This window comes from Trachurus japonicus, chromosome 18 (assembly GCF_045865225.1).
Source record: "Trachurus japonicus isolate A0001 chromosome 18, Traja_1.0".
NCBI lineage: Eukaryota > Metazoa > Chordata > Actinopteri > Carangiformes > Carangidae > Trachurus > Trachurus japonicus.
In genome coordinates, this window is record NC_140924.1 from 26,418,069 (window position 1) to 26,434,735 (window position 16,667).

The window sequence follows — 16,667 nt, forward strand, 5'->3', positions numbered from 1 at the left end:
CATAATCCCTATAGTCATAGCAGTAGGTTCGTTAGCTTTAATTGTCGGTGCGAGTTATTTTTAGAACGGCCAAGCCAAGCCGCGAGCTGGAGTTGTTTTCGAGGTAAATTCATACAAAACCGCTGATACGCGGTAAATTCATACAAAACCGCTGATACGCAGTCCTGTCGGGGGCAGTTTTTCAGCAAGCAGTCTCTGCATTCGCCTTGAAAACAACTCTGTCTCGTAATGTCTCGTTATTAGCTCATAGCGTGGTGAATGTGCAGGTCACAACTTGTCCATGAGAGTGTTTTAGAGTTGTTGGATTGTGTATTTGATGAGTTTGACGAGGGAAACCAAGAAATCCCATTAGCATCCGTAGCGTAGCTCTGAGCACCTCGCCCTTGAAAAATAGCTTGCACCGACAATTAAAGGTAATGAAACTACTAATTGTCGGTGCAAGATATTTTTAGAACGGCAGAGCAGAGCTGCAAGCTGCTCAGAGCTACGCTACAGAGGCTAATGGGATTTCTAGGTTTCCTTCATCAAATACACAATCCAACAACTCCAAAACACTCTCGTGGACAAGCTGTGACCTGCACATTCACCACGCTATGAGATAATAATGGAACGTTACGAGACAGAATTGTTTTCAAGGTAAATTCATGCAAAACCGTTGGGTACAGTTTTTAGGCAAGCAGTTTCTGCATTTGTCTCGAAAACAATTATCTATTATTTATCTATTATCTATTTATCGATATTATTTATCTATTAATTGGATTGTGTATTTGATTAAGGAAACCTAGAAATCCCATTAGCCTAGCGTAGCTCTGAGCAGCTTATGGCTCTGCTCTGCCATTCTAAAAACAGCTTGCACCGACAAATAAAGGTAATGAAACTATTCCTAAAACTATAGGGATTATGGCAATGGGCCAATTTGCCAAAATATTGAACTATCCCTTTAACTCTGCTCTCCCTTGTGGGTCCTCGGTTCCAGCTCGATGTTCTCATTTGAAAGACGAAAGCTATTAAAAAAAAGAGAGAGCCCGAGGCAGGGGTCTGCAGGGGCCCCAGACCCTGGGGCCACATCAAAGGGTCTTTTGACTGGTCACTTATGTGTAGAGCTGCACTCATCAAGCACAATGTACTGTAATGGTGTTCTGGAGGCATAAGAACATACTGTATAAACACACAAGAGGCGCTCCATCTCCACAGAGCAGCTGCTCCCTCTGGGGGCTCCACACTGACCTCTACTGCAACATACATCATGGAAGTGTGTGTGTGTTTGTGTGTGTTTTTCTTTCTTTCTGTGCAGTGGGATCGCATGTGTCGTGTGATACATGTGTTTGTGTATCAACGTACATCAGTGACAAACTGAAAGGAGTCGTGTGAAAGTGTGGATAGTGAGAGTGTGTGTGTTGCTGTGGGCTCAGCTGTCAGGTCTCCCATGTGGGCCATTACCTCTGATGCTTGGCTAAGGTCTATCAAGTGTAGGACATCAACATCACCCCTGTACACACACACACACACACACACACACACACACACACACACACACACACACACACACACACACACACACACACACACACACACACACAGGTTCTCTACCCACTCACCTTGGCCTGATGGGATATCACTGGGGGAATGTACATCCACCACCAAAGACAATTTGTCTTTATAGCTGAGATCGCGGCCCCATAGCGCTCTCTCTTTGCCTCATCTGTGTCCCTCAGGTAGTTTTGGATGTCTGAAGGTAAAAGGCGGGATGGGTGGACATGATGTTTTGGTTGATCGATGACAGCCCGGCTCCCCACATGAGTGAAGAAGCAGCCCGCTTCCCTGCCTGGGGTTTATTTAAGGGAGTATATAACAGTGCCACATGGATGTTAAGCAGTAAATCTTCTCTAGAATGAGATCTGGATGGTGCCTCGCCTCGGAACACACGGGTGTCATCTGGATATGTCTGGGGGTGGCACTCATTATACTTAAGTTTGACTGTGACTGCAGATAACAGCATGAAAACAAGCAGAGATGGAGCAGCTTTTTTATTTTTTTTATTTTGGGAGGGAGACTTTTATCCTGTGAGCTGGGAATTCCTGGCAGGTGTCATCCCACCAACTGTAGATACATGGCACTGCGGTAGGAGAGTGACTGTGGCAGATGTTTGGCTGTGTTACGACCCCGGTAATAAGACAGACGTATGGCTGTGCTGCATCAAGAGGAACAGGTGCTGCCACCACACAGCCATTACCATCTGCATTGATGAGATGAGGGACTCGGCCATGCTGGGTGTTAGATGGTTAGTATCCCTTAAAGTAAAAACATAAAATTAATAAATGTGCAAGCTGGTGGAGTCAACAACCCACCCCCCTGAAAAATCTGTATCATTTCCTGAAGGGACCTATAGTGCTGATTAATGAGTGTTGGTGTATATTATGTCATTTTATCCTCTGTGGTATCACTATAAAATTCTTTTAATACCCCATTTGGCGCTCAAAATACTGTTGTGATGCTGATCCCTCAGTGATTAACATGGTTAGCCTACTGTAGGGATTACCCAGGCAGAAAGAGAGAATTACATGCTCTCTGGTTGGAAGGGTAAACTATATGATGGATGAAGAGATGGAGGGGAGCGACTGAGGTATGGATGGATGGAGGATGAAAGGTGTTTGGGTGACTGGTGATAAAGGAAAGCAAAAAAGGAGAGATGCAGGATGGAGGGATAGAGGGATGGAGGAGGGGAAGGGGAGGGGTGGGAAAAAAAGGGCTAGTATCACTTTAACATCCTCTGACGTCATGCTGATGCAGATCTGCCCGGCTGGATGCGAGCGGAGGAGAGGGATGCCGAAAAAATGAAACTCCTCAGCACTCATTTTTCACATCCCTCCGCGGGAGAGGATGGATACCAACCTCAGGACGCCCTCCGTACAGACGAGCGGATTCATATCTCGCCCGTTTCCATCGCCGAGTGAGCGCGAGGATGCTGTCCGCGCGACACAAACTGAGGTGAACGCGACGCATTTTTGAAACGAGAAAGCCACCATATTGAGGTCAGAAGAAAGCGTTGCCAAGGCGACCAGCTTGCTAGGGACGACACTGCGGCGCGCGTCACGAACCGGGTGCGAGCGTGTGTGCGAGCGAGCGTGCGTGCTTGTGCGCGCGCACGCCACAGAGAGCCGAGGCGGTCGCGGCGTCTACAGCAGCAGCAGCAGCAGCAGCGGAGGCAGCGTCTTCTCACAACACTATACTACCGGAGAACCCCGCCGTGCACGTCCGCCGTTAACGAGGCTTGCACCGTGTGTCGGAGCGCAGCTCGTCGGTGTCGAAGCTCGTCCTGAAGGGATTAATTGAGGATTTATCGACGGCATCCCAGCAGAAAGAGAGAGAAAAACGCTCAAAAGCCGAGTAACCGCGACCATTGGTCAACACAGGTGACACTTCTTCGGCTGTCAAATCCGCCGAGTCCCCGCAGACACGTCCGGGTTATCCGGGGGTTATTTTGTCAGTGAAGGGGGCCTCGGTAAAAAACACAGACTTTTCCTCGTGAGGAGAACCGGACTGACAACCGAGACATTCATTCGAAATATTTGCCGAGCTCGTGAGGACAGGACCGAACCGAGCCTGTCCGTTCGAATGGGGAATCATACTATATCGTGCTGTGTGTGGTGTGTGATGCAGTAGAGCAGCTTTATTTTTTTGGTATTCAGCCTCCACTGTCATTGTCTCACAGTCATGAAGTCCCACCTGCCGGCCCGGTTGGATTGAACGAGGGGGCTGGCATCGTTGGTGTTTTAATTTTTGGGACTTTTTATGTTTTTGTTTTCATTTTTGTAAGGTAGCCTACACTTTTTTTTCTTTTTCTTTTTTCCCCACGTTTGACAGTAACCGCTACTGGAGGAAGGTTTGGTGAAGAGGACGAGGAGGAGGAAAAAAGAGAAGAGAAGGAAACATCAGTGGGGATCTGGCACCACACCTGCACCCGGGGATCACAAATTAACAGGTAGGCTGAGCCTGACATGGTCAGTGCTGTTGGCTTTCATTCTTACTGAAAAGAGTGGCACTCTAAAATATATTGTTCCAGTTGATTGTTATTCCCAGTTTGCATTTTTGTATGTGGATGTGTGATTGTGACTACAATTAAGTAGCCTATTTTTCTTTACAAATAGCCTACTTATGATTTTATATTAACTGTTTCCCCATGTTTAATTCTACAACATATTTCTGTGAATTAATAGAGATGCATGTTTGTCAACAACACACTGTCGTCTTATTGTTGGCTTCCTGCTCAATGATTTGGTCAATCTGTTGGATTTTTTTGCAACATGTATCTGTGTAGCTGTATGTAGCCTATGTTGATTTGTGCAGTGTTTGTGAGTGGCTCGTGCCTCATGCAGGCAAGGTTTTTACTTCATATCAGGGAGGATGCATCCCCTGCAGCCATTAATGAGAAACCTGGACCCAGCTCCTCTGGTAAAATGAGAGAAACAGAGGCAGCTATTCAGGCAGACCGAGCTCGTTTCTCTGTTCTCCTATTTATATGCAGAATTTATAGCTTATTAATCAAAGTGCTTATAGCTGAGGTTCTGGACCAGTCACAGCGCATATGTTGATCGTTGTTCATTTCACTCTTTTTTTCTTTTTTTTTTTTTACAATGACAATAAATGCACAAGAGTGAAAGGAGAAATTTTGCAAGCAAAACAGGCTGTGTTCCAGACAGATGTTTGAAATGATGCACTCTCACAAAAGTCTCCCTTCAGCAGTTAAACCATCCCTCAGCCTAATTTGAGCATCTTTTCATGTGGTCTTTATACTCAAAAGACCCCAGGAAACGCCATGGCCATGAGAACATATTCCCCTAAATGCTTCCCTCCACACACACACATGCACATGCACATGCACACACTCACAAAATCGTTGCACATACACAGCACGAAGAATGGGGCGCATTTATATGCTGTGGCTGGTGTTGTGGGGCATTCGGATCGGCAGGGCCTGCTAGATGATAGAATTCAGCAGGGACAAGAAGACCTCTGTTCTTATCTGTGGCGACGAGAAGGGGAAGGCAGCTCCACTCAGCTCAGCTCGGCTCAGCTTCCCTCCTTGGTTCAGGCGGCTCGGCTGCCCTATATAGGCAGATAGGGACGTCTCCTCTGTGAGGAGAAAGCATCTTAATGGAGGCGTGGGGAAAAGATGCACGACTGTCCTTGTGCTAAATAGATGCTGTCACAGAGGAGTTGTTATTTATCTCATTGCCAGGAAACTTTGAGGACCTGTGGAGATATTTAAGGAGGTATAAAGGTGGCAGGCTAATGCAGTGTGTGGATTGAGTGCCGGCGAGGAAAATGCACACATGCAATGAGATAAAAATGTAAAGGAGGGGGACACAGTGTGGAGCAATCCTGCAGAGATACAACACGTCACTTACAAAAACAAAAAGAGGTCTGCTTGTCGAGGAAACCTGCTTGCACCACTTTGTGTGTAAGAATTTCCTCATTTTCTCTGTCTATCCAAACCAAATGCATGCAAAGCCCCGCCAAACCACCGCTCGTTGACCATCCTGGGCAAGGTGCAGTAAAGCTGAAGGCAGATGGGGGGGCCCGAAGCGCTGGGTGCTTGTTGTTGGGTAGATTGATGGCTCCCTGTGCGGGTCGCTAAGCAGTCAACAGATGCTGGCCGGTGTTGTGACAGGACAGGGTTGAAACGGCCATCGCAGCCTCACGCGCTCACACTTTCACAGTCGTTAAAAAGCTCTCCCATCTCCGTTTGCTGCCTCTAATTTTATCCCCTCGTTATTTATTTTTTTACTGTAGATGAATGGGTGACAGCAGGTCCCAGTGTGGGTTAAGACGTTGACAGTGTTTGATGCTAATTTTAGGTGAGGGATGACGGCTGTGGGGAAAAAAAAATCTTTAGGATAATGGCAGCTGGAGACTTGATGTTAAATGTTTGTTGAGCAAAGTTGAAATAAATGAGTAAAGCCAAGGCTGGCTGAACATACAGGTCCTCAGGGAGGTGCTGTTGTTCACATCATCCTTCTGTTGCTATAAAAAACTGTCAGTCACTCCTTTGACGGTGCAGATGTGTATTTACAGAACTGCTGGCAGACTTTTCTGTTTTCCCACATACTAAATGTATCTTCTACTTTTCAGCGACCTTGAAGTTTCCAATGTGACAAACTGTGCAGTTAGCAGGTGTATAATTGGTAGAATCTTGAATAATTGTGGGAAACAGTTTGCACATTTTTTAGGGAGTTTCAGAAAAGTGTGTCTGACACATGCTCGATGAATGAACTCTGGTAGGTAACACACAAATATATCTCCGTGGAGCTGGGAATGAACCTTCAGTGTTTTGGCAGATGCTGTGACATGTACTTGTTGCTGTGGCCTCATTTGTGTTAGCACTAACCTCCACCGCCAAAGCGTGTTTTTTCTCTGCTGATTAAATGGAACAGCTCTATAATAGATGCTCTTTCTTATATAGCAAGGATAGATAATTGACAACAAGCTGTTCACAATGGGAATGTGCTTCTCATTCTTCCCGTAGCGCCATTCCCCTTATACAGTCGCCCAGTCTTTTACATATGTTTGCTGTCATGTGCAGGCCGTCGCTCCTCTCCATTAAATTAAATCGACTTTTGGACTGCTTCCCTCCTCCGCACGCTTCTGTAACACTCTATACACTCAGCGTGACTCCTTTATCGCCTTTATTACTCATTCTTGTTCCTCCTCGCAGTACATTTGTGGACGACTCATTCATTTGGTTCAAAGAAAGCCTGGCGGTTTTATTTTTTATTTTTTTCTTTAATTTGATTACATTTTTTGTTGCTGTTGTTGTTGTTGCTGTTGTTGTGAGGAGCATGTGTCGTTGCCATGGCAGCATCTTTTCAGAGATGGATAAGCCCCAGAAAGGTTTTAAAATCTCAGCCTCGCATTTTGTTTTGACTGGTTTGTATGTGTGCTCCGGGATCGGTCTGTGTGTATCAAAGCCGAATCAACAACAACAACAACAAAACAACTGACATCACCACATTGACTGCTGCAATGTGCAAATTGCTAGAGGATGCATTTTTTGTATGATTCAGCCCAGTAAACAATGTTTCCTCCATGCTGTGCAGAATCCAGACATGAAATCGTTAGGACCAAATATTTTATTACATTCTCAATGTGCAAGCCTAAGCACGTCTTATTTACTTCGTTTTTTTTTTTTTTTTTTCTCAGCGCAGGGGGAAATCCATCTTAAAAGTTGTGCGTCCATTTTATTATTAATACTACCCAGTCTGGCTGTATATGGTAGTGAAAACTATTGAGCGGGCAATTTGCTGTTAGAGGTACTGAAATAAAGGAGGTAAAAGATTATATTGTGTTGCTGAGGATTGTTCTCTGGGAGAAGTACCTCCATCTTCCCTCCTTTTGCCTGTCAGTGTGTCTGTTTTGTTGCAATCCTCTCAGAGTGCTGGTCTCCCACAGTCCCTCCACAGCGGCCCATCTCTCTTCTTTGTCTGCGCCTGTTGAATGAGATCTTTGCTCTCTAGGGCGCAAGATGGAGAAGAGGGGTTTGAGCCATTACTTGTCTCACAGCTCTGTCCTTCCTCTCTCCTCCAGTCTGCCTCAGTCTTCCTCTTTTTCTCTATATCGTGGTGCTCTCTGTGCTCCCGTTTGTCTCTTCTCACTGTATCCATCTCTCACGCCGTCATCAAGTATTTATTCTTTTGTGTCCTCTGTTTGTTTTTAACCCCTCCCATCCCTCACTCCCGACGATGCCCGTCATCCAGAGGTGAACAGCGCCGTGGCATCCCCGGTGTGCTCATTAAGGTTAGATCAAGGTCGAACGCTCTCAGACACATTTTGATCGAAAAAACCTGATGTTCGCTTCCTGAGTCTCCGGCCCACCGCTGCAGCAACCTTCACAGCGCTGCTCCTCCCACCCCCTGCTAGAACCGCGCTGACCACCAGCCAAGATCAATGAACATTTACTCCTCTTTTCTTCAAAGAGATAAAAGCCAAAGGAAGAGACACAGACGGTGAGAAACCACCCAGAACATCCATGGGGCTGGCTCAGGACCGCTCGCTGCCTTCTTAAGTCTGACATCGCACAAGGTTGGCCGCAGCTCCACAGTCCCTCTGACAACAGGAAACCTGCAAAGATTAAAACCACCGTTGAGTGATTTCCCAAAAAAAATCAAATCAAATAATTCCATTCATAATTGAGGTGCAAGGCTACAATGGGATTTCATGCCATGAGGCTCTGAATAGAAAGCATGATACAGATTTGATGGAATCAACAGCACTGGAGTCAGCAACAGCTGGGATTAAATACATCCTGCTCTCTGGCCAGTCAGATTGACTGACAGTCAGAATCCATGTTGCTCTGAGTGCTGCAGCTCATCCCTCTGGCATACTGCCTGCCTTCCCTGTACTTCTCTGGTGCATCCAAGGGAATTCTACCTGTGTGCTTTGTTTTTTTGCCCTTAATACCCCTCTGCAATCCTTTTCATAGTCCAGGGATTTTATACACAAATCTCACTGGAACATAACTTTGGAGATTAATGTGTTTATGAAAAAAACAATTCTTGCTCTCCTGTGTTATCCATCACTATCTCGGTCATACACACACACACAGAGGACTGTCTGTCATGTATCTTTGACTTACAAGCACACACCGCATATTACAATTTGCCATCGACACGTATACACAGAGAAATTGAGTGAGTTATAGTATTGACAACGTCTCAAGGTCAGGAGTAGCCACATCCTCGCGTGTATCCCTCGGTAAACCCTCAGCATGGCAAACAAGCTCCGGGTCAACGGGGCCAGAGACAGGCAGGTTGGCAAGCCGCTGTTCCCGCACTCTTACTTCCAGACACACACACACGGAGAGGAGGAGAGAATGTGCTCTGAAAGTCAAGTGACCAAGGATGTCACAAGAAATCGAAAAAAGCAGGAAGCGAGCTGGAGAGCAAATGGGAGGGTGTTTCAAGAAAAAAAAGAAAGCTGTAAAGGAAGGTGCACTGTACAGCACAGAGGAGGAAGGGGAGCGGAATGCCACAACATTATACCATCATCTCTATTTTGCTCTCCTAACATCTGCTATATGCTACCTCTTCCCTGCTGTTGCACACACATTAGTATGGGCTGACACACCACCACACATATTAGTATGAGCTGTCAGTGGAAGCCCTAACAACTAGCTAGAGAAGGACCAGTTGAATGGTAATGATGGCAAAGGAAGCAGCAACAGTAGTGGCTGTGCTGGCCAACACACTGAAGTGTTATCACTGTGGCTGCACTGTATAATGATGAGGGTTGTTACAAAGCACACATATTTTTCTCTTGTTCTGGCACACACACATACACACACTGGGAGCTGGTCTCAGTCAGTCAAACATAATGAGGCTCCGTGGCGGCATAGCCAGTGGCTGTCCCGTAGTACAGGCTAGGCTGCTATCTTTTTGATGTCCATCTGTTGACATAAGTGACGTCGGGTCGCAGTGGTTGGGTTTGAGGCATGGCCAGAACTGCGGGCTAATGGCAACACTTGAGGACGCTGCGATACCGGGCGCTGCTGTCTTGTCACTCTCCCAGGGGTTAGTGCTGCTGCTAAGAAGGCTGCCTGGAGGAGCTATGGATGAGCTGTTCTCTGCCACGCACTTATCTCTGCTTTCTCCACCACTAAGACACTTACTTTAAGGCTTGCATGCGCGTACTGTGGCACATCACCTCCTCAACCTTAGCTTACAAACTGAGCTTCAGTTCTTCCTCCTGCTCTGAGCAAATGGAGCATTTCAAGTACTTTCCTATGCTGTCTAGCTCCAGCTCCAGCTCCATACATTGTTAGGCTGCTGGGCTCTCGCTGTGGTGATGGCAGAACGCTAATGAAAAGAATACGCCTGTTCTTATGTAGCGAATTAGGATGTCTCTTACTTGTCAGGCCCTTGTTAGATTCTAGATGTGTTTGCACATGTGTGTGTGTGTGTATGTGTCTGTGTGTGTTGGTTAGGAAGGAAAGCAGAGGCACGACAATGATGAATGAGCACCAGAATGGCAGTGTTACGCTTTTGCGTGCGATGATGCCAAGCAGGCAATGATTGTCCCTGTTATTGTTGCAATCAACAAAGAAAACAGTAACCCTCAGGATGAAGAGGAACACACACTCACATGTGTGCACACACGCACACACACATCACAGTCAGGAGGCTATGCTTTTGTGCAATCACTAAAGAGCAAATGCCTCAGAACCTTTGACATGCCTTTCTCCTTTGATTTATCTTAACTAAAGGCACTTTCTTTGTGTCTCCGCTTAATATTTAAGGATGCGGCATGTGTATTCTCCATCCTTCACAGAAAACAATGCATGCTGGTTGAATCATTCATCTGTGGCTCTTCACACTGTCTCTCAAGGCTGAGGCAATTCTTCTGCTGACAAATGGTAGCAGGAAAAGAGGGGCTAAATTCCAATCTGTGCGGATCACTCCTGGGCCAAACTCCCCACTTGAGCAGATTTTCGCAGGTTATACTTTCACAGGTAGCAGCTCACAGCACCACGAACATAAATGTCAGTGTTCTCACTCGTACCGAACTTTATTGAGTGCACTTATCTGCCACCCTCAGGCTAGAGTATCTTGGCGAAAATGACTCGCCTTCCCTGCACAGCGCCCTTCATGTGTCCTTTCTTACTGTCTGGAATTTACCTGAGGTGTAAGAAAGATGGAGCAAAAGTGCAAAGAGAGAGGCAAGAGCTATCAAAACAGGAATATAGGATATTAGAAATACAAATATAGGGAGCAGAGACTATAACTGTAAATGTTGCAGGAATGTGTTGGTGGCATATAGGGGAACGGCATTAGAGGAAGAAAGATAGGGTCTTGTCACCTTAATTAGCCAGGGTAAGGGAGTGTAACCTTGATCACACGCTAGCGCCAACGCTTAATGAGTGCTATGATTGCTTTGCAGGGGTATATGTCGGCGCGTATTGCTTTTAGATGGCGGAACAGGGTGGGGTGTGGTGGATTCCGCAAAGGCGAAGACCTGGGAAGAAAAGCAACCCGAGCTCCCCTGGTACACACTTGAAACGATCTCTTTCCATTTGGGTTTAAACTCCAGGGACTTGGCAATAAGATGGGGAATAGGAGGAAGGGGGCGTCGATTAGGAAGGCTGCAAGTCAGCAGGATTTCCGTGCCCTGCTATTTTTTTTTAACCGCCTCTTTCTCTCTCTCCTTTTGTGGGAATAAACACATTTCAAAGGAAGAGCTCGATCCCTCTCATCGGAGAGTGCATGTGCTTCACAAGCTGGAAGACAGAACAGTTTCAAGGGTGTGTGTTGCGTAAGTGAACTTTATGGGCATGTGTGCGCGCGCTCGACCCGCGTATTCCTTCCCATCGAGATTTTCTTGACGAGTAAATAACTGGATTGATTTTCCAAAGGTCTCTGAAAGACTGACCCATAGACAGGTGTTCTTGACATCTTATTTTGCGAGACTTTGACAAATCTGAAGAGGTGGGGTTGTATCGATTCCAGGAGGTGAGACAATAGTTCATAATCATCACTAACATGAAGAAATTTCCATGAGAGGATTTCTGGATGGCCAATCAATCAATTCTGGTGTGCACACAAGTTCCACAGTGGGCTCTACATCTTCCAAATATTCAGTTCAGCTAAAACCTACTTACCTCTTCCACTGTCACCCTGTTAACCTACTCCCGTTTGCCCTTTCATCCCTCCCCCTTTCCTCTTCGCCAGTGGCTACCCAGACCAGCCCCTGCCCTCTCCATTTTCTCCTCTCTCCACTTAATTAACCCATTGATCAGGACGCTCATAAATTTGTCCTCTGGAGAGGCCCTCATCGAGCACTCGTCCTCCTCTCTGTCACATCCCTCACCCACTGCCGTCCTTTCATTGGCCGTGCTGTTACAAACAAGGTCCCTGGGCCATCCTAAGCCTCAGTTGTGTCATCCTCTGAAGCCAAATATATTTTTCAAAAATTCTAGAGGATTCAGATGCTCATAGATTTCGAACACGCTGGCGAAAGCCGGAGAGCGTTGAAAGAGAGAATTAAGGCAAGTCGGGAGCAGGGAGTTGGGTAGAGGTCAATGCTGCTCTTGTACAACCCCTCAATTCATTAGACTCACATAACTCAACCTTTTCATGGCACCCCCCTTGTGTCTGTAGATGTTTCCCCCCTTCCTTCCGTCTTTCCCTCTCCCTCTCTCGCTCTGTGTCTGACCTGTTCTCCGGAGCAGGGTTCTGGGTGCCTGTTCAGAGATTTGCCCAATTAGGAAGAGCTCAGGGATCATTATGGAAGGAGGCCTCTAGCACCCCCCACCCCGCTCTCAGCACCCTCTTGCCGATTTCTTCCGTTTCCGTCCTTCCTCTTTTTCCTGTTTACATCACTTGAACCCGCTTAACAAGTTCTGCCCTGTCTCCATCCTTCACCACAACCACTTTCATTGTCCTCGCTTTTCATTTAGCCCCTTCACTCCTCTTATTATTACCAGACTTCCCTTCTTCCCTGTTTCTCCCTGAATCTGCTGGTTGTCATCTTTTTGGCAGCCCTTGCTGTTCGCACACTGCACTTAAATCCTCTTCACCCTTAGCCTCTCTCATGGCTGTAATGTTTCATCCCAACCTCGCTCCACCCTTTGCCCTCCATCTTGCTTTTTTCCCCCGCCTAACGGAGTGTTTAAGAGAACTAAATGGATCGGAACCAGGAACATATGCCTGCCATGGTCCAATTCAGGGTGGGTGGACTTTTGATTTAGAGGCCTGGCTCACGGGGACATGATTCATTCATATCCCAAGGTGTCCTGCTTGGGCCACAGTCAGGGACGGGAAATTTCACCAAGCCAAAAGCTTTGCTTGTTCTTGTGGAGGTCAGTTAAAGACAGAATGCTTTAACAAACTGCAGAGGGCAATGCATACAGGAGAGAAGTATTTCCTGTTCAGAGTGAGGTGACAAGAAGTTTGTCACAGTGCAGCTCATAATGAGGTAGGGCCTGGGTGGCACAGAGGAAATATACTTACCCTCTACCACAGAGAGCAGGGTTTGCTCCTCGGCAGTGGTGCAGCCGAGGAGCGATGCCGGGTGCTTCATCAACACCTCTGGCAGGTGCCCGCTGGGAGAGAAGCCAGTCAGGGATCATATCGTTGCTGCACAGCGGCAGTGGCTCCACAAGGGCCTTTGTGGAGTGGATGGAACCTCACAGTGTCAACCTTGGGGCGAGGTATGTCCATGTTGGTAAAACTCTCCACTCGCAGGTGAAAAGAATAAGGAGTGGCAGCGGCAGAGAGTTGTTGTCTTTGTTGTCTTAGCACTCCGGCTGTATATTGCAGAGCTGCTGACTCCTGTAAGCCTCTGTGTGCTGACGGCTCAGCCTGTCATGCACATGCACACACGCAAGGACACACACATGCAGGTTTACTGGCCTCAGGCGTATTTCACTATGGCTGTCACTTCACTTTACATAAGAGTAAATATGTTTTAGGGAATAATCTGATCTCCCAAGTGCCCTCTCTAGCTCACGCGTCTTCTCTGTACAACAGTTTATAATGCTATTACATTCATTCTTGTCAAAGCCTTCAAGGTCAGTCACGACAGACAGGGATTTAGAGTCAGAGAACAAGTTAAACATTGTGGTTTTAGGTATTAGAGTAAAATGGTTCCCAAGGGGTCTACAAGTCAAGGTCAGTGATAACACTAACACATTGGGCTGGTTTGGGAGGGTGGCAGGGTATTAAACACCACCCAAACTTTGTCCCTGGAGTGACGGAGTGTAGAGATCAGCACACCTGGCAGCTCTGTAGTCAGCATGTTTTTATGCATGACACTGTTAAGTAATCATTTTACAGTTATTATTTACAAAGTCGCTGTAACATTGTGAATTAACTTTGACCCTAATGTTTTCATCACCTCCGTAATTTCTGTTTCCATAGAAACACATTATTCTATACCAGTGCGCAGCTCGGCAGATAGGAGACCCATTCAGTACACAACATTCAGCTAATTAAACATCTTGTTTCATTTCCAGACCACATAAAAGAAGTTTTATTAGTTTAATTATAGTGTATAGTTAAATGTGATAGTAGTTGTAGAAATAGTAAGGTGAGATCCACCTGTCTTCTAGTTGAACATTCAGTCAGCCTGTAAAGGGTGAGATAACATTTCCTATTTTACAGTGTGAAGGGTTCAGACACAAACAAACACCACTAGACAAGGATGAAAACTGTATTGAACCTCAATCTTAGTCATTACTTTTTTCACTCATTCCGATTGATCAACAAAGCATGAACAGTTAATTAAATTGGGATTATTTATGCATGCTTGGGAAAATTTGAATTAATTAAGCGTTCTCTATGAAGGACATTACAGAAAGCACACTGAACCGTCACCTTTGTAAAGCCCCAAGACCTCACATAATGAACCTTTGTACTGTACACCACTAGAAGATGCACTTAAAGAGCTTATCTGAAATAAGACTGTATTTAACATGTGAGCAATGGAGTACCTTGTAAGATCAGGCTTCAAGACGCATGAGTCCTTTGAAAACCCTGCCCCTTCTTCCAGTGTACCTTAATCCCTACCATTATCCTCAATCTGGAAGCAGGGAAGTGGTGGTAAATTATGACTTAGAGTCAGTCATCACCGTAAAGCTCTGCTCGGCTGACGCCAGCCTCACAAACTCAGCTGTAAGTGCCCAGCATCAGACCAAGGGGAAAGGCTTTTTTATGTTATTTTATTTTCAACACATCTGAGAGTATTCACTCACTACCTCAGGAGCATTTGTGTGTGTGTGAATGCAAATCTTTTTTTCTTCTTCTGCTGGACAGCAACAGCAGGGCAGTCCGATAACCACAATTGTTCCTGACTGACTGAGTGATGGTGTTTTCACCATTGGCCAGCCGAGTGCTGAGCCACAGTCTGCTCAGCCGCCCAGCTGCTCAGGAAGGAGGAGGAGTGCTTCCAAAACACTGAACCTCACCTCCATTAAAGCAAATAAACTACTTTCATTACATGCATCATCATTACCAAAGTAGGCAGAGGAATACCTAAACACTAAACTAAAAGATAGACATGAGCAGGCAGAGCAGGAGGGCAGCTCAGATGACGGTCCAGCCACATACACAGTGGGGACCATCTCTCTGTTGTTTTACACTGTGTAACTTTGCAGTTAAATTAACTGAATGGTCATTTGGGTAGATTGAGCCCCCTCGCTGCCACAACACTCCGTTTAAAGTTGGCACGCTGAAACGAAATCAGCATTCTGCCATGTTACCTCAAACTGATGCATGATGGGTGCAGACCCTGGCACAAGCCAGACATCATCATTCACCTGATGGAGGAGCTGGTGCAGGGCTTTTGTCGGCTCTTTGCACCCCATTATGGACGACAAGCGAAGGCCCATCAACATATAAACAGGCTCTCTACTCTGACTGTGAAATGTATGAAAGCAGCCTGGTGAGACCGAAGCAGGGGGAGAAGAAAAAGGGACAGATGTATAGGGAAAGTGAGAGTAATGAGGTCTGTGCTCTGAGCTTTGAATTTGCATTGGTTTGTGTTTGTGTATTCGTGAAACTTGCACGCTCTCTATATTCCAGACAATAAACACACACACACACACTTAGCAATTACTCTTACAAATGCCATAGCTTACAATTACGCCACACACCGCTCTCTGCAGAAATGCTCAGACACGTTTGAACACCAAGTGCTTGTTCAGTCTCAGGCCGCCCGTCGAGAGCGTGCACAGTCTACACACTGGGACAGGGAGCGCACGGGGCGTGAAGACACAAAAATTGCATCCTGTAAGATCATGGTACAGTAAATGTGCGGAGACGCACCAAGCCATACTCACGTAGTCTGCACACATTAAAGTCAGTCGGGCGTGAACGATACTTTCTGCAAGTGTACGGTGAAATTAGCATATACACACACACGAGCACATCGACGCACACAGATGGATGCACTCGATGTAGCGTATTCACCCCACCGTAACACATGTCATCACATACACCTTCGCATGTATTGTGGGTACGGCGGTCTGTTCTCAATGGCTTATAAGTGATACAGTTAAGTGTTGCATCTATTTATCCCTCCGCGGCGTAACTGTCACATCGCTGGCTGGCTGGCTGATCTCCTGCGCGAGCCGCACTGACAGGTTCACAGGCATCACGCCTCGGCACCTCTGTCATCAAGGAGAATATTAGGTTTTCTTCTAAAAGGTCAGCCTAAGTACCCCGCTCTATCAAAACATATCAGTCAGGGCTTCTACCTGATGTGACGCCAAGTGTGATAATACACCACACACACACACGTTAACTCTGGTTGTCTGTGTGCGCTTGGATTTGTCGTCCTTGTTACTGTGCACCCATATCCATCTGTGTTTAAAATGATTATTCTGCAGCAAGGCCTGCGCAATTAATGGAAATATTATCAAAATCACAATATAGTCAATTGTAAGTAGTGGTGCAATCTCGTGATCTGTTTGGATTACTCTCAACTTAAAAAAAAACAACTCAGCTCGTATCAGCAGCTCTACATCGCGCACAAAAACAACAACATTGTTCTTCCTATTAACATGTACTATCAAGCCCCCCCCCACGCTGATCCGAAAATGATCTGATCTGTGACTCAAAACCGTTATCCCATCCGATCCATGAGGTTATTGATCTGTTGCACCCCTAATTGTAACA

General features: G+C 46.2%; 2 protein-coding genes across 3 annotated transcripts in view; one reads left to right on the forward strand and one right to left on the reverse strand.

The window, feature by feature from the left end:
- The window catches only part of tmem256 (transmembrane protein 256), a 68,402-nt gene that overhangs the window by 22,722 nt on the left and 29,013 nt on the right, over positions 1-16,667 (reverse strand). The gene's annotated exons all lie outside the window — the stretch shown is intronic.
- nlgn2a (neuroligin 2a) overlaps positions 2,771-16,667 on the forward strand; it is a 214,014-nt gene continuing 200,117 nt past the window's right edge. The window contains exon 1 of one of the 2 annotated variants that reach the window (XM_085806188.1): positions 2,771-3,982. The gene's annotated coding sequence lies outside the window, so the exon portion shown is untranslated. The remainder of the gene's footprint in view (positions 3,983-16,667) is intronic. The other variant, XM_085806187.1, reaches the window with a different exon arrangement.